Source organism: Bos indicus, chromosome 9, assembly GCF_029378745.1.
Source record: "Bos indicus isolate NIAB-ARS_2022 breed Sahiwal x Tharparkar chromosome 9, NIAB-ARS_B.indTharparkar_mat_pri_1.0, whole genome shotgun sequence".
Classification (NCBI taxonomy): domain Eukaryota; kingdom Metazoa; phylum Chordata; class Mammalia; order Artiodactyla; family Bovidae; genus Bos; species Bos indicus.
The window spans coordinates 88,687,097-88,710,001 of NC_091768.1; the positions used below are offsets into that span (position 1 = coordinate 88,687,097).

Below are 22,905 nucleotides of genomic sequence, written 5' to 3' on the forward strand. Positions count from 1 at the left end.
TCAGCTGAAGCTGTATCTGGGGATAGGGCCTTCCAGGCAGGCGAACAGCTGGCAGAAATGCAGGACTGAGCTCAACGTGTCCTGGAAACAGAAGACTCAACACGGGGTTCACTGAGAGAAAGAGAGGGTGCGCCAAATGATGTCACAGGTGGGCAGCGGCCTGCTCATCTCAGCCTGAGGGACTGTGTCCAGAGTGTCATTCATTCTGAGTGCAGTAGGACGCCATCGCAGTTTCAGCAGGGTTCAGGTCCGTAGGGTTTGGGCTGCACATGGTAGTTATATTGGTCAAGATGGGGAAGATGAAGAAAAAACTTGCTTGTGAGTGGGGCGGTTAAGATGGGCAAAAAGTTCTTTTTTTAGATCTCTTAAATTTGAGATGCCTATCAAATGGTGTTGGAGAAGTTCAGTCGGCCACTGAATTTATGAGTCTGGTGTTCAAGAGAAAGGTCAGGACTAGAGTAATAAATTTGAAGTCATCAGCTTATGAATGGCATTTACAGCCATGACACAGGATGAGATCATAGAGGGCAAAAATATAGAATATAAAATGAGCTTCAAACTTTAGAATACCAGAGAAGGAGTCAGCAAAGGAGATCGAGAGGGAATGTCAAAGAAGGAGCAAAGCTAGAAGAAGACACCAAAGGAGCCAAGAAAAGATGGTGCATCAAGAGGAAGTGGTCACCACCAGGTGCCAGAGTGAGGCCAAGGAAGGTGGGCACTGACTCTTGGTTTGGGCAAAGGGGGAATCATTGGTCCTCTTGACACCAGTCATTTCAGTTGTGTGGTGGTGAGGGAGGCCAGATGGCAGTGGTCAAGGACAGAGTTGAGTAGAAACAGGACAGGCAGTTCTGAATTGGGGCAGTTTCTGGAGGAAAATATGGCTTCAAGGTTTTTTGTTTGGTTGGTTGGTTGGTTTTCTTAATGATGAGGCCCTCATGGGTCTGTGGTTGGGAAAATAGAGAGGGGGACCCTGATGACAACAGAGACAGAAAGGAAACTCTTGGAATTGAGTCTCGCTTTGCAACCTCTTTCAAGGATGTTTAAGAACAACTTTCTCCAAAGTAAGAATAAATTAAATATATGGAGGTGTCCTGGAGCATCAACTATCGCCTAAGAGCTAAGAGTGGGGAATGTCAGGGTTGGGACGGTGGGGTCAGAGAAGGAAGAGAAACTAGCATTTATTGGGAGAATCACTGTGTCAGGCAGACAAGGGAACTTTGTGGCAATTTTAAGTTTTGAGTATTACATTGCCTTTTATTTTGTTTTTGGTTTTGATTGTGGCAAAATACACATAACACAAAATTTGCCATTTTAGCTACTTTAGGTGTATAGTTTGGATGCAATACGTACTTCACAATGCTGTACAGATACCACAACTAAATAAAGTTTTTTCATTTTCATCACGCTAAACAAAAGCTCTGAACCAATTTTTTTCAAGGCAAAAGCACTAGCATAGCCAGCTCAATTCTTTTTTTTTTCCTAAATATTTATTTTTGTTGATGTATTTGGCTGCCCCTGGTCTTAGTTGCGGCATGCAGTGTCTTCTAATTGCAGCGTTCAAGATCTCGTTTTTAGTTGCTGCATGCAGCATTTGAACTCTTAGTTGTGGCATATGTGATCTGGTTCCCTGACCAGGGATCAAACCCAGGCCTCCCGCACTGGGAGCATGGAGCCTTAGCCACTGGGCCACCAGGTTAGTCCCAGCTTTGTACATTAAACAGTACTGCCCCATTACGCACTCCTCACGGTCCTTTCTCTACTTTTTACTATGAATGTGCCTCTTCTAGGTACCTCATATGGGCTTCCCTGGTGGCTCAGACAGTAAAGAGTCTGCCCACAGTGCAGGAGACCCGGGTTCGATCCCTGGGTTGGGAAGATCCCCTGGAGAAGGAAATGGGAACTCACTCCAGTACTCTTGCCTGGAAAATTCCTCAGACAGAGGAACCTGGCAGCCTAGCGGGCTGCAGTCCGTGGGGTCGCAATGGAATCATAGTCATCCTTTGGCATTTGGCTTATTTCGCTTAGTATGTTTCCAAGGTTCATCCACAACGTCACTTAGAATTTCATTCTCTTCGGATGGCGAGATGACACTCCATGTGTGCATCTCCCATGATTTGTTTATTCACGTGTCTGTTGACAGACATTTAGATGGTTTCCACTTTTAGGCCCTCAGGAAGAGCCCTGCTATGAACACGGGTGTTCAAGTGTCTGCTTGAGTCCCTGCTTTCAGTTCTTTGGGGCCTAGATCTAGCAGCAGTCCCATTGATTTTTTGTTTAAGCCTTACAGTAACCCATAGAGAGATAGACTGGGGCTGATTTCCTTCCTTAGGACCCTCCGTGGAGAACTGTATGCTCCCAGCTCCTATGACAGTCCCCCAAACTGGACATTGGCCAGCGCTTCTGCTCTCAGTCAGGCTCAGCTTCCAGGTAAACTCTAGTCCTCAGCCCCCATCTCTTAAGCTCTATTTCTGCAGAAGAGAATCCATTCAACACATCCTGGTGGAGGACAGGGAGGCAGGCCATCTCTCTCCATCTTCCCACAGGGACCGCAGTGAGGGCTGCGGTGTAGACTTACTGCTCTGGGGTGGTTTAGTGTAAATGCTCAACGCGTATGCTTGTAAATGACCTTCTGTCTCATTCTTCAGACCCTTTTAAATTGGAAAGAGCATTCTCTCTTAAAATTGTGCTCCTTTCTTTCTTCTTCTTCTTTCTTTTTTTTTTGCCACACAGTGTAACTTGCGGGATCTTAGTTCCGCAGTCAGGGTTTGAACCCAGGACCCAGCAGTGGAAGTGCCGAGTTCTGACCACTGGACCATCAGGGAATGCCCCTGGGTTCCTTCTTTAAAAAGCTAAAACCTGACTTTTCCAAGGAAAAACAAGTCCTCTGATAGCAAGCAAATCACAATACTATAGTCATTGGTATATTTTAGACATGTTAAAGCTTAACACTTTATGCACCAGAAGATAAATTATCATAGTATCATGATAATAGACTGAGTTGAGAAATTATTTGTAGAAAATAAGTAAAACAATAGAATTGCAACAATTTTTAATAGCTAGTATTTCCCATCAGGGACTATACAGGAAACAGAATAGTCTCTCCTTAAAGATATGAAAGTATTTCGTGATCCAAAAATAGCTGGTCTCTGCGTTGTTTTAGCAAGTTTCCCTTAAAATAGAATTTCACTTTCCTTTTAAAATGTTATGATCTGCTTGATTCTACAGAGCTTAGTTCTGTCCAAACAAATCGTCCTGGAGTGAAGGGCAGCTTAGTGGCCCAAGGGGTGGGGATGGTGAGGGCAGTTTACGTTTTTTGTTAATGGTTCTGGCTCCCTTCTGGATTACAACACGCTAGTGAGGACCCTGGGGAAAATCCCAGTGTTGGAGGAGAGGAAGAGGGGTCAGGAGTTGCGACTTGAATCTCAGAGACCGGACACCCTAGCATAGCTTTCTCACACATCGGCAGGTGTGGTGCACTCCGATACACAATTCCTTTTTATTTGTTGTTAGGGGCTTGGTAGAGGGGCTTTCTCTGCTTTATTTTCTCTGTATTTATTTCAATCTTTTCTCATAAACTTCAGACTGATCCTAAATGTATCTTTCTTTCCTAAAACAGTTTTGATATGCTCTGTTTGATATACACCTGTTTCTCATTTACAGGTGAGATATTTTCCCCATAGTTTTGTGGGGTTTTGTATGTTTTGGTTATTGTTTGTTCGGTAACTCTTGTTGGACTCTGTCTATGGCTTTTTCTGACTCTGATTTTTTTTTTTTTTTTTTGCAGGTTTCCCAATGATCTTTCTAAAGTACTCTATTGAAGGTATATCTTTACTTTTTCTCCAATTCCTTTTAAATATTTTCATTTTAGCTTTCATGTTATATATATATATATTTTGAGGTTGTATTTTCTTGAAATTATTGTATAAGACTGCTGGATTGAACCCACATCTACTGTGTCTCCTACATTGCAGGCAGATTCTTTATCCACTGAGCTATTCTTAAAAGCATAAAGACTAAGTCAGTCTTTAGATAATTATTGACTTTATACTTCCATTCCAACTGTCAGTCCTCTAGAAAAATCTGTGGTGAAGATTATAATTGTAAAATATTTGTTACACCCTTGTCTGGATCCATCCATTTACTTAGAAAGATCTTTTATTAATTCTATAAATATCTTCTTTGTTTTGGGGGGTGGACCCAAATTACGTAAGAAAAAGGGTAGAAAAGATTCATTTTATAACATTTTGAAAATGTTTAAGTAGAAGAGCTTCTTGGATTTCCCTGGTGGTACAGTGGATAAGAATCTGCCTGCCACTGCAGGGGACATAGGTTCGATCCCTGGCCCGTGAAGATTCCACACGCCACGGAGTGACTAAGCCCGTGGGCCACAACTACTGAAGCCCATGTGGGCCAAGAGCCCATGCTCTGCAACAAGAGAAGCCACTGCAGTGAGAAGCCCCACACCAGTGAGTCCCAGCGCACTGCACTAGAGCAAGCCTTCACAAAGAAATGAAGACCCAGCTCAGTGAAAAATAAAATAAATAAACAAACTTAACTTTTAAAAAAAGAAGAGCTTCTTAATATTATGTGGATAAATTTCTTATAATCCCCTAGAAATTAGAATCATGAGTATTTACATTTTTACAGCCACAAGTTTATAGGTACGTAGACATAAGCAAAATGACCTCTTTTCTCTAGATGCTACTATCAAAAATTAGCACAACACCCCCCAAATATGTTCTTTCCTGCTGGAGTCAGGACTAAAGCAAGAATGGTCCCTGCCACTTATTATTCAATACTCTTGTAATCCCGGAAAATGAAATCAGAGCAAGGAAGCAAAGACACCTAAATATTAGAAAGTAAGAGTGATGAAGGACAGATAATAGGGACACAGACCCTGACGCCCAATTCTAAACCCTCAGAAGTTCCAAAATACAAAATTATTTAAAGACTCACTTGTTTGCAAACCTTGACCCACAATAATATGAGGTCATTCAGTCTTCATTTACTCCCATCAGTGTAAATATCACATGCAAATATATCACTGCATTTAGTTACAAGGAACTTCCTGAGACCCCACTGGGGACTTTGATGCTCTGTGTTACCTTTCTAAAATTGAAAATATTCTGAGTTCTGAAACACAAATGACCCCCAAGACTTTGGGTAAGGGATTTTGTACCTGCAATATATTGAGCAGTGTTCAGGGACACCGAAAAGATAGAAACATTCATGTTGTCATTCAAGAGCTCCCAGTCAAAACTGAGATGGCAAGATACACACATAAGAAAGATTTAAAGCTTTCAAATTTGACTTGAAACAAATACATGGTCCTAGTCTGGCTCAGGGATTGGTTGAAGTGAAGAGATACACAAGACTGCCTGTGAATATTTGTTTATTATTTCAGTGCCCCGACGTTGTACCAGCCTGTGTTTATAAAGCCTTGGCCCCAAATATGGAAGAGCTGTGCGTAACAAGGAGGGGAAAGATGATTTTAAGCCGTATATTTTAGAGTCTTCCTGTCATAAACATCAGAAACTTTGCTTAAAGTCCAGGCTTGGGGGAACCTCCTGCTGGTCACTGAGCTCTCTCCTGCCTCTCTGAGCTGGCTTCCTTCTCCATTATTTCACTCCCAGGCAGGCTCTTTCTGCATGGTGGGAAAGATGGCCACTGGAGGTGTTCCATTTGTGATCCCTCCAGGCTGCAATCCCAAAAGAGAAGAGAGAGATGGTCATTCCTCCTGCATCTGTCTCAGTCCCTCGTAATGATCTAGCCTAATCATGTTGGCATTTCGACCCAGACACTTTTCTCCTGTCCTGGAGTAACCCTGAGCTGCTGACTTAGACACTCACAAAGCTGGATAGCGTCCAGCTGTAGAGAACCCTCAAGCTGGTATCACTTGCTGAAGATTAAAGAGAGGAGTGAATGAAACCCATCATGTGCTGGGCATTTAACATAAATCATCTTTGGAATTCTCACAACACTGAAAGGGAGGTATCACAGTTCCCATTTTAATAGATAGGCAAAATAAGCTTTTCCATAATCTTCCACCTCACAGGGACACTGACCAGCTTGAGTCACATCTTAGGCTTTGTAACTGACAGCCACACTATAGTCATGAGCCTGTCCAGTCTCCCTGGATGATCCCTCCCAGCCTCTGCAGCAGTGGACGCAGATGGCAGACCTGACTGCCTGGGAGGGGTGATGCTGCAGACCTGCCGTGGTGGCCGTGGTGGCCATATGCCAGCCGGCCCACCTGCCCACCATGGTGCCCGGCCCCTGCCCAGAAGTGCTGAAGGGCTCAGCCCCTTTAGACCCCCAGGTACTGTCCCTCCACAACTCCTGTCTTTCTATCTGGAGCCTGTATCCTACCCAAAGCCATGGGAGGTGTGTCTGTACACCACACTCCAAAATGTTTTTTTTTTTTTTTAATAAAGGAAAGAAACATTAAAAAAAAAAAAAAAAACTACATTACACGATAGTATAGGCTTAAGCAATTACAAAAGCAAGGGATGCACGCTGCTTGAAACCACTGAAGAAAAGCACTGAAGAATACAGAGCCAAGACAATGGCTGCTGTTCCATTCATGGCAAATACATTTCCTCCCATTAAAAATTCCACAAAAAAAAAGCAAGGAGTGCTAGGGCAGATTAATGTTTTAAAAAGGAATAGATGTGTGCAGTCACCCTAGAGTCTTCCTCCTAAACAGGACTCCTTTGCTTTGCTGAGGAGGATAGGCAGACAGGAAGGGGGGCCTGAACTGGAGCAGAGGTCATAGCAGGACAACAGAGGAGGAAGGGTGTCAAGGAGCCTGGTCACTCTCTGGTCACAGGTGTTGATGTCTGTGTATCTAAAACAGGGACAGTATTCACCGGTGGATGTCAGAGAGGAAGCTTAGGATGCAAGCTCAGGAAGGAGCTTTAAAAGTGAGTGCCTCATGCTAAGTTAACAGATGCTTAAGATGTTTAAGATGGGCTGCCCTGGTGGCTCAGACAGTAAAGAATCTGCCTGCAATGCAGAAGACCTGGGCTCTATCCCTGGGCAGGAAAGATCCCCTGGAGAAGGGAATGGCAACCCACTCCAGTATTCTTGCCTGAAGAATTCCTCGGACAGAAGGACCTGGTGGGCTACAGCCTGTGGGGTCGCAAAGAGTCAGACCCCACTGAACAGCTAACACACACAGATGTTTAAAGGAAAGAAGAGAAGAGCCTTGCTAAAAAGAATGAAACAGACTATTATAGGTAGAAGGTGCAACATTTCTTTGGATGAAGTATTTTGCTCCTGCGGAGTCTAGGTTGGAACACCCTTCTCATCAGTAGTTGCTTGCTTTTTCCTTCTAAATATGAGAAATGTCTGGGTCTCTTCTGAACTGAGGTAAGTGTGTGACGACAGGCTTACACTTGATGGCTATGTGTTAGTCATTCAGTCATGTCCTACTATTTGTGACCCCATGGACTGTAGCCCACCAGGCTCCTCTGTCCATGGGATTCTCCCAGCAAGAATACTGGAGTGGGTAGTCATTCCGTTCTCCAAGGGATCTTCCCCACCCAAGGATCCATCTCCACATTCCAGGCAGATTCTTTACCATCTGAGCCACCAGGGAAGCCCTTAAAGGCTATGGTCCTGCCCTAAAATACAGGAAAGATGTGCTTGAAAAGGGGGAAAATATAATTTATAATTCTTATATATTAGACTCTTACAGTTGCAAACCTCAGAAACTGGACTTAATATGAGAAAAAAAAAAAAAAAAAAACTGTACTTAATATAAGCAAAAAATTGACCTATTGGCTCATTTAGAGAAATATTTAAAAGAAGCAGACTATAGGCATTTTCTAATCAGGAGTTGATCCTTTAGCAAATATGATATTTTGGGACCAAGTATCCTATATCCAAGTTGGAATAACCTTCTAAATAACTTTCTGAAAGTCGCCCAAGGACTGATTTGTCAGTGTTCCAGAAGAGGGAGGTACAGAGGCAAAGGAGCTGTGCCTGGAACTTCTCTGAATAATTAAGTTACAGTTGCTATTTGCAAGTCACTGCAGAGAAAATCTTCCAAAAGATGCTATTTATTCAGTCATGTGTGCAAACCTAGATACTTCTTATATTAACATTGTAATTGTATTTTGAATCTTCCTTTGTTGTGCTCTTCAAGGACAAAGATTGAGTCTTAAGTGCAGAAGTCAGAGGAAGAAAAGGCACTTTTCTCCTGGCAGGGAGTAATCTTGAGCTGCTGACTTAGACATACACAAAGCTGGATAGCCTCCAGCTGTAACCAACCCCCAAGCCATTATCACTTACTGAAGATTAAAGGGGGGAGTGAATGAAACCCATAATGTGCTGGGTATTTTACATAAATCATCTTTAGAATTCTCGAAACACTGAAGGGAAGGTGTCACAATTCCTATTTTAATAAATAAGCAAAATAAGACTCAGAGACCTTTACTCGCTTTTCCATGAACTTCCAGCTCACAGGAAGTAAACCCAGGATTCTAAAACTGAACTGATTTCAAAGCCTGGGCAAGACTGTAGACTTGACTTCTTGCTGGGTGATGTCTTTGAGTAATAATTAAGCTGTATAACACCTAGCTTTTTGTTTCCTGTTAACAAATCCTTCTTTCCTTACCATATATCAGTGAATGATTATCATGATATACTATAAAAAGCTCAATCCTAGGAGCCAGAGATGCAAAGAATTAAATACAACTTTAGCCCATGGAGAGCTCACAAACTATCTGAGGAAATAGAACCCAAATATGAAGCAATAAACAACAACCTAGGGGTGGGACTGGGCTGAACAACTAGTGAGCCGAAGAGACTTAGAGGGCATGACCGAGGCTGGAATTGCCCCTCAGTGTCCATTTCCCCTTCCTTGGTAAGACAGCTCTGCCCCCTACTAGCTGGGACTACAGCCATCCAGTATGTAGACTACATTTCCCAGTCTCTCTTGCAGCTTAGTGTGACTAAATTCTGTCCAATGGGACGAAAGCAGAAATGACAAGTGCAACTTCTGCCAGGGATTCTTAAAGGGAAAAACAACCTCCTCTCCTCTTCCCTGCCTGCAGGCGCTTCAGCAGCCACCTGGCATCATGAAGCAGGTTTGGGAGGAAGTCACTGGTGGCACAGCTACAAGGGGGGAGAAGCAGAGGTCTGGCTCCCACGGTGCTGCCTCTACTCCAGACGGCCAGCCTTCACTCTTTCACGCGAAAGAGAAGCAAACTCCTGTTTCATTTATGCCACGGTTATTTGGGGCTATTGTCATTGTAGGCAAATTTAATTCTAACTGCTAAAAGAGCACAGTGGGCAGCCACAGTCACCAACACCCCCCAAATCCTACTATGTAACCTTTAGCAAGTCACTTCCTTTTCCAGAGGGCCTGGGAGAATCCAAAGAGAATAACCAATGAGAGAGCAGGATAAAGCACTTGGGGGTTTTTAGAGGGTCTGTTGTGATACAGTATGGCTGGGTGGGGAGGCATGAGGCTGCAGTCAATAGGGTTGCAAAGAGTTGGACACAACTGAAGTGACTTAGCATGCACACACACCACTAATCACCTCACTATTTTCCTGAGTCTTTTTTAAATTTTAGCTGCACCTCGCAAAATGTGGGATCTTCGGATGAATGGAACCTGCGCCCCTTGCAGTGGAAGGCTTGAGTCTTAGTCCAGGAATTAGTCCAGTTTAGTTTGTAAGTCTTGACTCTTTTAGCTACAAGTTAAAAAAACTCAATTCAACCCTGCTTTAAAAAAAAAAAAAAAAAAGTGGGCAGGGTGAGCTCTCCTGGTTGGTTCATGTAATTAAAGAGGCAAGAAATAAGCTCAAGGAAGGCTGGATCAAGATGAGATGATGTCATTAGGATGTGGTCTCAGCCCTGCTTCCCTGAGCTCACTGCATTGTCATAAAGCTGCTGCTGCTGCTGCTAAGTCGATTCAATCGTAAGGCAAACGGTGGCCTCTGGCAGCAATGATATCTCAGCCTATCCACTTCACAGCCCAGGTGGAAAACATCTCCTTCCTTAGGGCTGCAGAGAAGCCCTCAACCTACCTGCCTCCCTGTGACTCCGCTTCTGCCAACCTGCATGTCCCCATCTCTGGACTGGGTGGGGCATCCCCCCAAACTGCATGGATTGAGAGTTTCAGAAGGGTGGTTGTTTTTGTTTTGTTTTGTTTTGCCATGTCATTCGGCATATGGAATTTTAGTTCCCTGACCAGGGTCCAAACTCGTGTCCCCTGCATTGGAAGCACACAGTCTTAACCACCCAATTCCCAGGGAAATCCCAAGAAGGGTAATTGTTTAAAGAAAAAGTGAAGTGCAACTCTCAGTAGTAGATAAATGGATGCTGGGGAGAAACGTTCACATTTTAGGGCAGAGAAGAAAAATAGCAAAGATGTGAAATCTGAAATGAGTAAGACAGGATGGATGGAATAGAAAATCCTGTAGGCGGGAAATGTGTTTCAGGGGACTCTGTTCATTTTCACTGTATTAGTTTGCTGTACTGTGTTGTGCTTAGTCACTAAGTCGTGTCTGACTCTTTGCAACCCCATGGACTGTAGCCCGCCAGGCTCCTCTGTCTGTGGAATTTCCCAGATAAGAATACTGGAGTGGGTTACCATGTCCTCCTCTGGGGGATCTTCCCAACCCAGAGATCGAACCCAGGTCTCCCGCATTGCAGGCAGATTCTTTACCAGCTGAGCTAGCCCTAACAAAACAGATGGCTTAAATAACAGAGCTTGATTTTCTCACAGTTCTGGAGGCTGAAAGTCCAAAATCAAGAGCTGGCAGAGCTGGCTTCCCCCGAGGCTCTCTCCTTGGCCTGGAGGTGCTGTGTTTCTCCTGCCATCTTTGCCCATGGCCATCCCCCTGTTCACTGACCCCCACCGTGTTGAAGCCAGATCCCCACTGTGATTGTATTGGGAGATGAGACCTTAGAGCGGTACTTTATTCTGCCCTCATGAATGGGATTATTGCTCTTATGAGAGAGGCCCCAGAGAGCACCTTTGCCCGCCTGCCAGGTGAGCACACAGCAAGAAGATAGCCATCTGTGATCCAGGAAGCAAGCTCTCACCAGACACTGAATCTACTGATGCCTTGATCTTAGATTTCCCAGGCTTTAGAGCAGTGAGGTGTAAATTTCTGTTGTTTATAAGCCCCTGGGTCTATGGGCTTCCCTGGTGGTACAAATGGTAAAGAATCCACTTGCATTGCAGGAGACTTGGTTTCGATCCCTGGGTCTGGAAGATCCCTGGAGAAGGAAATGGCAACCCACTCCAGTACTCTTGCCTGGAGAATCCCATGGTCAGGGAAGCCTGCATGGGGTTGCGAAGAGTCAGCCACAACTGAGCAACTAACTATGGGGAGCTATGGGGAATCTATTAAAGAGCCAGAGCAGACTAAGATAGGCCAGAACATAGCCAAAACCAACCAAGTAAACAGAAGAATCCAACTAAAAGACTCACAAATCTAGGTGCAATAGCACAAATTATTTGCAGCTAGATGGTTACCTGTGGGGAAGGACCGTGACACTCCAAGCCTTACTGGGAAATGCCAAATGTGTAGAATAGGGTGGAATGGAAGACCCAGCATCTAATACAGTGTTCTGTCCAGAGAAGACACACAGGTAGTAATGGCTAGACTGAAGTACAAAAAAGAACAGGAAGAGAAAGAACATTTATGGTTTTGATGAGTTGCCTTTATTCTAACTACAGCCTTAGAACAAAAAACCCTCAACATCTAGGGCAGTTGTGTGGGAGAGGAGGGGCAAAAGCTACTTTCAACTTCATTCAGAAGCCCTTGAAGCCCTAGGCATGAAATAAGATAACCCCAGAATCTATCCAGAGAGGAGTAGACATGGGAGGAGGAGCAGGCAATGGATTATATTCATTGGTTATCAATCAAAACTAGTTCTCCCCCAGGCCTCATCTATGTACCTATTATCTCCCCAACCTATTTACTTTTTCTTAGTACTCATCACTATACGAAATTGTCTTATATAATTGTTCAATTACTTTTTTTATAGTCTCCCAACACCACCTCCTGAATATAAGCTCTAAAACAGAAGGAGCTTTTTGTGGTCCTTGCTGTGTCTTCAGTACCCAAGAAAGTACCTAGCACATACTAGGTGTTCAAAAAACATTGTTGAATGAATAAAGGAGAAAGAGGAAAGGATCTGAGGGGTTTTAATAAAATAAAGATATCAGAGATTTAAAAATAAAAGTGACTTCAGTTCAGTCGCTCAGTCATGTCTGACTTTTTGTGACCCCATGAACCACAGCATGCCAGGCCTCCCTGTCTATCACCAGCTCCCAGAGTCCACCCAAACCCATGTCCATCAAGTTTGGTGATGCCACCCAACCATCTCATCCCCTGTCATCCCCTTCTCCTCCTTCCCTCAATTTTCCCCAGCATCAGGGTCTTTTCAAATGAGTCAGCTCTTTGCATCAGGTGGCCAAAGTATTGGAGTTTCAGCTTCAACATCAGTCCTTCCAATGAACACCCAGGACTGATCTCCTTTAGGATGGACTGGTTGGATCTCCTTGCAGTCCAAGGGACTCTCAGAGTGACTACACCCAAGGTAATAACTTCATAGAAGCTGGGCAATTCAGAATGCTTCATTCCATAAAGATTATGCATAATCATGGGACTTCCCTTGTGGTCCAGTGGTTAAGACTTTGTACTCTCAATGCAGGGGTCATGGGTTTGATCCCTGGTCAGGAACTAGATCCCACAAATTTGCATGCCGCAACTAAAGCTCTTATGTTCCACAACTAAGACCCAATTTTTTTCTTTTGGAAAGAAAAAAGTTTTTTTATTTTGTTTCTCTGTTCTTTTGCAAAAGCAACAGTAAAAGCATAATCTCTTAAGTGACTTTATTAAGTTTTTAGTGTATATTATATACTAACCATGGTTTTAATTTCCATATTCTGATGTTTTGACATCTGGGGCCTTGCTGATCCTGGAGGGACTGCCCCTTCAGGGTGAAGCAGTTCCTGGAGACAGTAAACAGCTTACTTGTAAGTGTGCTTTTTAAATGCCAACCAACCAATACAGAACTCACACCCCAACACCTCCTTTATCAGGCCCTCACACTCCAGGTCACAATCTCCCGCCATGATGACCTCAGGTCCAAGTACCCAACACCTACAGACAGCTCCTGTGCTCCAGGGCCCACTGAAACTATTCACACAAACCACACTGACCAAAGTAAGCTTGTGTGCTGTTTGAGGTGCTGCCCATGCCTCACCTGTTCCTCCCACAGACACCATGATGAAGGCCCCTGCCCACAGCTCACCCCTTCCTCTCTGGTCCTGACCAATCCTGGTGTTTCCCCATGTGGACCCTCCTGGGGCAGCATGCCCCTTTCTCTTGGAAATTGTGAGCAACAAATTATATGTTCATGGCCATCACCTGATCTCCCAATCTTACTAACCCTCAGATTTTCTATGACTATGTTGTATTTAAAACAATATCTCAGTAAAGATGCTTTCATCTGTAAGTAACAGAAAAGCCAATTCAAACTATGCCTTAAGTCTTAAAGGAGATGGGCTGTGAGTGGAAACTCAGAACAGCCTCTGACAGCCTCTGTGTTAGTTTTATTTCAGTCTCTGATGATGTCTGAGGGCTCACTGTCTTCCAATCTCTCACCTGTGCTCTGCAGCATCAGGTTCATCCATCTATACTCAGTCCCACAGGCTTCCTAGTTTAAGTAGAGGGAAAGGGACCAGGTCTCTTCTCCTGGAATCTTTCTCAGGAGAATGGGGCAGCTTTATCCCCAAGAGTCCCTGCAAACCTCTTTGCAAAACTGGGGCGTGTGTCTCTCCCTGGCAGAGAATGAGATTCTATAGATGAGTCTGGACCTGAGCCTGTTGTTCCTCCTAGATTCAGGAGGGCTCAGGGTCCAGGAAGCACGTGAACTGTATGGGGAGAGGCGGACCCTGAGCAGTGTCGTTACAGGAAACAGGGAGTGAATGCCGAGTGGTTCCACAATGTCCGGTGCAGTAATCTGATAGCAACAGAAACATGAAGAATAAAGAAGTGACTCAAGGTGACAATCTGTGTGGGGGTCAGTGGTGGTTTAAGAAGAGGGAATACAACTGAACACAGCTGCTGCAGGTCACACGTTTGCAAGAAAAACCTTCTATCCTTGGTGGCTTTTACTGAGACGAGGAGAGAACTTCACTTCTTATGAGATGGCCATATAAAGAAAAAAGTCATTAAATGTCTATGTTTCATTTCATTCTTACATTGGCCTGTCTTATCTTGTAGGCTGCAAACTTGATGGGGAAAGAGATTATATATTTTATAGCACAGTGGTATTTAAAATGTCAAGAAGCGGAAAAAAAAAGCCAGGGTACCTTTTAGCCTGAGAATTTTAATGCCTGCTCAGTGCTTTTCTTCAACAATTTCTCTCATTTTACACATGCGCACGGATATGACTGCCCCTGCACGCCCTGCCCCCAGACACACACAGTCTGAGAAAGATGTGACATCAAAACAGAAGCACAATTCTTTATAAGAGCATCAGGGTTAAGAGAGCTAATTTAATTAGTGTCTAGTCTGGAATGGGAAAAAAAAAAAAAGGCATCTGTAATGTAGAAAGGTTATTTGTGATCTGCTTCTTGAAAAAATGTCTGCCTGATTTGTGTCTTTCAGCAGCTCGCAACAATGGAGGTTTGCTCCCAGTCTCTGCAACAGACACATTTCCAATCACCAGGCTTCTGTGGATTTATGCCCTCTTCCTGACTTAAACAGCAGCTCTCAGAAAGCAATGGCTTTCTGCACTGAGATCTGGAGGGTTTGTTAGAAATTCTGCAAGCATATATCTGATGTATCACCAAATTAGAGATAATTGTGAGCAAAGAAGAAAAATTCTTAAATTCACAAATTATGCAACTGATTACCCCAACAACAATTATTTTTAATACATGCATTTTGCCTTGATTTTTGCATTTGGGGGAAGTAATATATGGTATGAAAACAAGACTAGCAAGCAACATTTCATTTGTTCCTTCTTATGAAGCAGAATGAGGGAATGCATCCAAAACCACTTTGTGAGTCCTAATGCACATGCAGATGTGAGTTTCTGTTGCTGATTTCATTATACTAATAGATTAAGCTTTACTTACGGGAAAAAAGCAAAATGTTCTTTTGAATGGCATAAGGTACTTTTACTGCATGAAATTCTAAATGCATTCAAATGGTCTATTTTACTTTCTGAGCATTTTAACACTGTTCAGATGGAAAATCCCGCCTTAATGAATGTTTTCACAGTTCAAAAAGGGATCTGCTTGCAATCCAGTTCTTTAAATGGGCAAAAGACTTGAACAGACATTTCACAAAAGAAGTCAAGCAGGGATTTCCCTGGTGGTCCAGTGGCTAAGACTCTATGCTTCCAATTCAGGGGGCACAGGTTCAATCCTTGGTCAGGAAACTGGATCCCACATGCCACAACTAAGTGTGAGCATGCCCAGCTAGAGGCTCCCACGTGCTGCAACTAAGCTTGGGTACAAGCTGATAAATACATAAGTATTTAAAACTAGACAAACCAACAAGCCTCAGGATATATCATTTGACCTCTAGCCTCAGTTTATAAAGAAAAAAGAAAAAAAATACAAACTACTATGTATAATGTAGTATTGTACAGCACAGGGAACGTAGGCAAAAAATATATATATATATATATACACCATTCTCTTCCCCCAGTGATGTCTCCTAATCTTGGGAACCCAAGACAATGTTACCTTATACAGTAAAAGGTAAATTGCAGATATGATTAAGGTTACAGACCTTGAGATGGGAAGACTGAAAAAAAAACATGAAAGCGTTAATCCCTCCATTGTGTCCAACTCTTTGGGACCCCGTTGACTGTAGCCCACCAGGCTCCTCCATCTATGGAATTCTCCAGGTAGGAATACTGGAGTGGGTAGCCATTCCCTTCTCTAAGGGATCTTCCCAACCCAGGGATTGAACCCAGGTCTCCTGCATTGCAGGCGGATTCTTTACCATCTGAGCCACCAGGGAAGCCAATGGGAAGATTAACCTATATTAAATGGGTGGAACCAATCTAATGATGTCAATCCTTAAAAGCCAGAAACCTTTCCCATTGTGGTCGGAGAGAGCTGCCTGACAGAGACACAGAACAGGAGAAGGGTCAGAAGGCACCGCTGTGGTTTTTGAAGATGGAGAGTCATGAGGCAAGGAAGGCAGAGGCGTCTAGATGCTGGGAATGACTCAGCTGAAAGCCAGCAAGAAAATGGGGACCTCAATCCTCCAGCAGCAAGAAACTAAGCTCGGCCGACAGCCCGAATGAGCAGGATAATGGATCCCCACCTCCATAAAAGAGGAAGTCCTGCTGACATCTTGGTTTCAGCCTGGTGAGGTCCACTCCAGACTTGTGACCTCCAGAGCTGAATGATAATAAATGTGTGTTGCTCAACGCTGAGCACTTTGTGGTAATTTGCTCCAGCAGCGATAAAAAACGAATTCAATACCCAATGGAAATGTGTCTGTCTGTGCAGCAGTAAATGTGTACAATGATGTTCACATCGAGATCATTTGTAAGAGCCCCGGCGTGGACGTAGACGATGTGGCCTTTAGCAGGATAGATGAATAAATTGGCCTGGGCGTACGGTGGGCGTGGGGAGCGGTGGAGATAAGATGGTGATGGTCTCACAGCATGAGGGGTGTCGAGTGTGGGTGGAGACAGGCTGCGTGGTGCCATGGATGGCAAGTTCACAACCGGGGACAACTGCATTCCCCTTACAGAGGTCAGAAGACTGGTTGTCTTTGCGGAGGGGGAAAGGACTGAGATAAGGCACAGGGGCTTTGGGGAGTGCTGGAACATTCCATGTCTTGATCGAGGTGCTGTTTACAGGGTGTGTTTACTTAGATGATGAGTGACTTTTTCTTTATGCATTTTGTACTTCAGTTAAAAAGTTCACATAGTAAGAAGTGGTCTGTTTGGATCAGTAAATGTTTACAAAGTTTACGCCGAAGACCACTTTGTAATGGTTATCTTTTTTCTCTCATTTAAATTTTGGCTTCCCTCTGATTTTTCATCACAGAATACTTTCCTTAGTCCATGAGAGTAGAAAAATCCAGTGAAATGCCACTAAACCCTCATGGCATACTTGGATGAATTTAAACATACACACCTTCACACACTCTGAAATTTCATTTATTTATTAGTTATTTGTTCATTATTTAATTGAAGATCATCAGTTTCTTCTCCCTAGAAGCAAATATTGTCATTTTCTTCTATGTCCTTTCAGAAACTTTTTATCACATCGTGTGTGTGTGAGTTCATGTGTGTGTGTAAATTTTTTCTTTTTTTTCATGAATGACAGCAAACGATATGCATGAGTCCTTGCTTTTCTCAAACATGGACCAAAGTTATAATTTTTAATAGCTGAGTAGATATTTGGACTTCCCTGGTGGCTCAGACTGTAAAGAATCCTCCTGCAATGCAGGAGACCTGGGTTTGATCTCTGGGTTGGGAAGATTCCCTGGAGAAGGAAATGGCAACCTGCTCCAGTATGCTTTCCTGGAGCATTCCATGCATAGAAGAGCCTAGCAGGTTATAGTTCATGGGGTCGCAGAGTTGGACACGACTGAGAGACTAAGCGCAGCACAGATACAGAATGATCAGTCATTGGACTAATTCCCCTGTTGATGGACTATAGGTTATTGCCAGTATTTTGCTATTGTAACAGTGCTACAATAAATCTCTCTAAATGCCCATCATTTTGCACGATCACAATTCACTTTTCAGTAATTTACTACAAATCAGTAAGTATTGATGGTTACCTATAGATTTGAGACGATGGCGGATCTTAACATGTTTTTACTGAGAAGAATACTCAGGGCTCAGTAATAGCAGCTCCCGGGTTCTAGAGCACAGGCTCAGCAATCGTTGTGCGTGGGATTAGTTGCACATGGAATACTCCCAGACCAGGGATCTATCTCATGTCTCCTACATTGGCAGGTAGATTCTTTACCACTGAGTTACCAGGGAAGCCCAAAGGATGTATTTTTTTCTTAATGGTTTTTGTTTACTAGGGCTGCTATAACAGTACCATGGACTAGGAAGTTTCAAACAGGGTAATTTGTCATCTGATAGTTCTGGAGGTTAGAAGTCCAAAATCAGAATGTTTTCAGAGCCGTGGTCTCTCTCCGAAGGCTCTACGGACACATCTTTTTATTTTGCCTCTTCCTGCTTCTGGTGGTGCCCAGCAATCCTGGCATTACTTGGCTTATAGATACATCACTACAATCTCTGCCTCCATCTTCACATGGCTATCTCCCTGTGTCTCTGTGTTTTCACGTGTCTCTCTTCTCATAAGAACACCAGTCATATTGGATTAAGGGACCACCCTTCTCCCCCATATAACACCTTCTCTCTCTCTTTTTTTTTAAACTGTACTATGTGGCATGTGGGATCTTAGTTTCCCAACCAGGAATCGAACTCATGACCCCTATAGTGAAAGCATATAGCCTTAACCACTGAACGCCAGGGAAGTCCCAGAGGCAACTGTTAAAGAGTTGAATGCAGATACCGAGAAGGCATGCAGGAGTCTGGAATCCAGGGCAGCCAGCCTGGCTAGAGATACACACTTTGAAGTCATTAGGCTTATGAAGAGAATTTAAAGCCACAGACTGTAGAAATCATGTAGGCAGTGAGCGCAGGTTAAAAAAGGAAAGTGAATCTGGTTCCTGAGTTTGAGAAACTCATGACGCATCCAGGTAGAGACTTAAAATACTTGGAAGAGCAATCTGCCTGAAAATAGAGATTTGGAAGACATCAGCAAATAGGCGGTAGTGGAAACAAGGAAGTGAACGCTCAGAAAAGTAGTGGATAGAGAGCTCATGTAGTGGGTAGAGAGCTCATGTAGTGGGTGGAGAGCTCATGTAGTGGGTAGAGAGCCAGGAAGTGCAGACTCGGGAGTGGACGGGGAAGGAAGGGAGATGAGGGGCCAGAGAAAGTTTCAAGAAGGAGAAAAGTATAATTCTTCAGAAAGGTAAGTGGGATGCAAACTGAATAGGGACCACTGACTTTGGTAAGTAGGAGGTTTTGTTGACTTTAGAAGTCCGATTGCAGTGGATGGAGGAATGGATGGGAAGTGAGCAGGGTAATATTATCTGAAAGGAAAATAAACTTCATCTTCTGGCTTAATAATACGTTTCAGGTTGATAAATCACGGTGCTGACCTCTTTTCCCCTCCTGCTGTTTGGAGACGTCTGGGCCCTCATTTAGTGCTTCCTTTCGGAGGACGCTGGGCCTTCCAGGACTGTGTGACCCGCCCAGCATGGATGCTGATCTGCGCTCCTGAAATGACCTTATTCTTCACAGGTTTAAACACTACTCGTGGCTCAGGTCCCAGCTAATCCCCTCCTGAAAGTCTTCCCCAGTCTCCCCAGCTGCAAATTATCTTCTGTTCCTCAGAATCTCTACAATGTTTATCTGATCAACTCTCTCTCTTTTTAAAAAAATTTTTTATTTTATTTTATTTTTTATTTTTGGCTGCACTGAGTCTCCGTGGCTGTGTGGGCTTTTCTCTAGTTGTGGTGAGCAGGGGCCCCTCTTCCTTGGGGTGAGCAGGCTTCTCATTGCAGTGGCTTCTCTTGTAGAGCACAGATTCTAGGGTGAATGGGTTTCAGTAGTTGCGTCATGTAGGCTCAGTAGTTACAGATCCCGGGCTGTAGAGCACAGGCTCAATAGCCATAGCTCAGTTGGTAAAGAATCTGCCTGCAATGCAGGAGACCCCGGTTCAATTCCTGGGTCAGGAAGATCTGCTGAAGAGGAGGGGATAGGCTACCCACTCCAGTGTTCTTGAGCTTCCCTTGTGGCTCTGCTGGTAAAGAATCTGCCTGTGTCGTGGGAGACCTGGATTAGGAAGATGCCCTGGAGAAGGGAAAGTCTACCTACTCCAGTATTCCAGCCTGGAGAATGCCATAGACTATAGGGTTGCAAAGAGTCAGACATGACTGAGTGACTTTCACCTCAATAATTGAGGCTTGAGCTTAGTTGTGCCACCGTATAGGGGATCTTCCCAGTTCAGGGATTGAACCTGTGTCTCCTGCATTGGCAGGCGGATTCTTTACCACTGAGTCACCAGGGAAGCCCTATCTGTATATCTCTTAAAGTACAGAGAAATAGTCCCAGGTGGCTCGTTGGTGAAGAATCCATCTGCAATGTATGAAACGTGGGTTCGATCTCTGGTCTGGGAAGATCCCCTGGAGAAGGAAATGGCAACCCACTCCAGTATTCTTGCCTGGGAAATCCCATGGACAGAGTAGACTGGCAGACTACAGTCCATGGGGTCACAAGAGTCAGATGCAATTTAGCAACTAAACAACAACTCTTAAAGTACACTTTGCTTTAACTTTTATTCCTCTTATTATAACTATTGGGTTTTTTTTTCTTTTCTTTTCTTCACTAGATGAAAATCGTCAGACAGGATCCATGGCCGATTCACCTTGATCTTTCCAAGAATATCGTGTTTCTTCATTTTTACACTAGATGTTCATGTTTAACACACACAGACTGTTCAATAAGTATTTTAGTGTGTTAATAAAAGGAGGCTCACTGGACCCAACAGAACGACATGTAATGGAGTCCAACAGTGCAACACAACGTGCGTATCTTTAGTTTACATGCTCTTTGCATTTGCAGACGAAAACAGGGATTTTGAAGTCAGCAGAAGCAAAGTGTTAAAAGCCAAATATCAAGCCCAATCCGAAGCATCCAAAATCCAGGAGGGTAAATGTCAGCCAAGGGTGGAATTGCTGTAGTAAATCACATTATGGGCTGAATTGTGTCTCTTCGAAATTCATGTGTAGAAGCCATAACCCCGGGTACCTGGGAAAGTGACTGTATTTGGAAATATTGATTTTGAAGAGGTCACTGAGTTAAAATGAGGCAGTTAGGGTAGGTGCTGAGTGGTACTAGTGTAAGAGGAGATTAAACACACAGCTGGTAAAGAATCCACTTGTAATGCAGGAGAACCCAGTTTGATTCCTGAGTTGGGAAGATCCCCTGGAGAAGAGATAGGCTATCCACTACAGTATTCTTGGGCTTTCCTGGTGGCTCAGACAGTAAAGAATCCACCTGCAATGCAGGAGACCTGGGTTCAATCCCTGGATCAGGAAGATCCTCTGGAGAAGAGAATAGCAACCCACTCCAATATTCTCGCCTGGAGAATCCCAAAGACAGAGGGGCCTAGAGGGTTATAGTCCACATAGTTGCAAAGAGCCGGACACGACCGAGTGACACAGCACAGACACCCAGAGACACCAAGGGTGTGTGTCCACAGAGCAAAGACCATGTGAGGACCGGTGAGAATGGGGCCACATCCAAGCCAGAGGTCTCAGAGGAATCCAATCTCCTGACACCTTGATCTTGAGAGCCATGAGAAAATAATTGTTGTTTAGTTGCTGAGTCATGTCCGACTCTATTGCGACCCCATGGACTGTGGCCCGCCAGGCTTCTCTGTCCATGGGATTTCCCAGGCAGGAATCCTGCAGTGAGTTGCCATTACCTTCTCCAGGGGCTCTTCCCAACCCAGGGATCCAACCTGTATCTGTTGTTTAAGCAACACAGTCTATGGTATTTTGTTATGTCAGCCTAAGCAGACTAATCACCATGGCAGTAAAATGCCATGTTGCATAGAAAGAAATAATGACTTTGCAGTGGGATGGGCCAAGACTTAGTCTACTACTTTCTATGTGATCTGGGGCATGTAACATTGCCTCTCTGAGCCGCTTCTCATATCACTACACTAGAAACAATAATTCCTCCCTGTTGCTATGAGGAATATGTGTAATATATATATAGTACCTGAAACAGAAGGAACACTCAAGAAAGGATAACTTTTAATTGTCACAGATGTAATATTTCTTAAGTATGAAAATGATTACTCTGGGGACTACCCTGGTGGTCCAGTGCTTAAGAATCTGCCTTCCAATGCAGGGGATGTGGGTTCCATCCCTGGTCAGGGAATGGAGATCCCACATGCCACAGGGCAGCTAAGACAGTGAGCCTCGACTACTGAACCTATGTGCTCTAGACCTGGTACTCTGCAATAAGAGAAGCCCACATGCCGCAACTAGAGAAAAAAAGTCCATATGCCGATATGAAGACCCAGCACTACCAATTAAAAAAAAAATTTTTTTTAATGACTGCTCTGTATAAAATAGATAACTAATAAGGACCTTCTATATAGCAGAGTGCACTCTACTCAGTACTCTGTAATGACCTACATGGAAAAAGAATCTACTAATAAAAAAAAGTGGCTATATGCATATTTATAACTGATTCAGTTTGTTGCACACCTGAAACTAACACAGCATTGTAAATCAACTGTACCCCAAGAAAAAATTTTTCTAAAATGATTACTCTGAATACCGTGTAGTAGGATACTTTTATATTTTTACTGACTAGTTACTGTAAATGTATTAAGATATTTAATGATTTTAAGATATTTAAATATGTAATGATATTTAATGTATTTAAGATATTTACTGTACCAAGTATAATAATATTAAATTTTAAACATATCAAAAATTCATAACTATTACATACTGGAGGGAGTAGCCTTTCCCTTCTCCACGGGGTCTTCCCAACCCAGGGGTCAAACCCAGGTCTCCCACATTGCAGCTGTATTCTTTACCAGGTGAGCCATAAGGAAAGCCCAAGAACACTGAAGTGGGTAGCCTATCCCTTCTCCAGCAGATCTTTCCCACCTAGGAATCGAACTAGGGTCTCCTGCATTGCAGGCAGATTCTTTACCAAATGAGCTAATATCAGGGAACCCCTAAGTAAGAGAAAGCAAGATAAAAATTATATAAAGCTCCACTAGTTACAACTGTATAAAAATTATGCATACTTGTTGACAAGGTTGAGAGGCAATGTGTAAGT

The 22,905-nt window shown here is 43.6% G+C and overlaps 1 long non-coding RNA gene across 1 annotated transcript; it reads left to right on the top strand.

Annotated features, from left to right (window-relative positions):
* Positions 1 to 544: 544 nt before the first annotated feature.
* On the top strand, positions 545 to 4,582 carry LOC109564052 (uncharacterized). Its single transcript, XR_002181459.2, has 3 exons — positions 545 to 711; positions 3,785 to 3,820; positions 4,321 to 4,582. It is a non-coding gene; the product is annotated as an uncharacterized lncRNA (long non-coding RNA).
* The last annotated feature ends 18,323 nt before the right edge of the window (positions 4,583 to 22,905 follow it).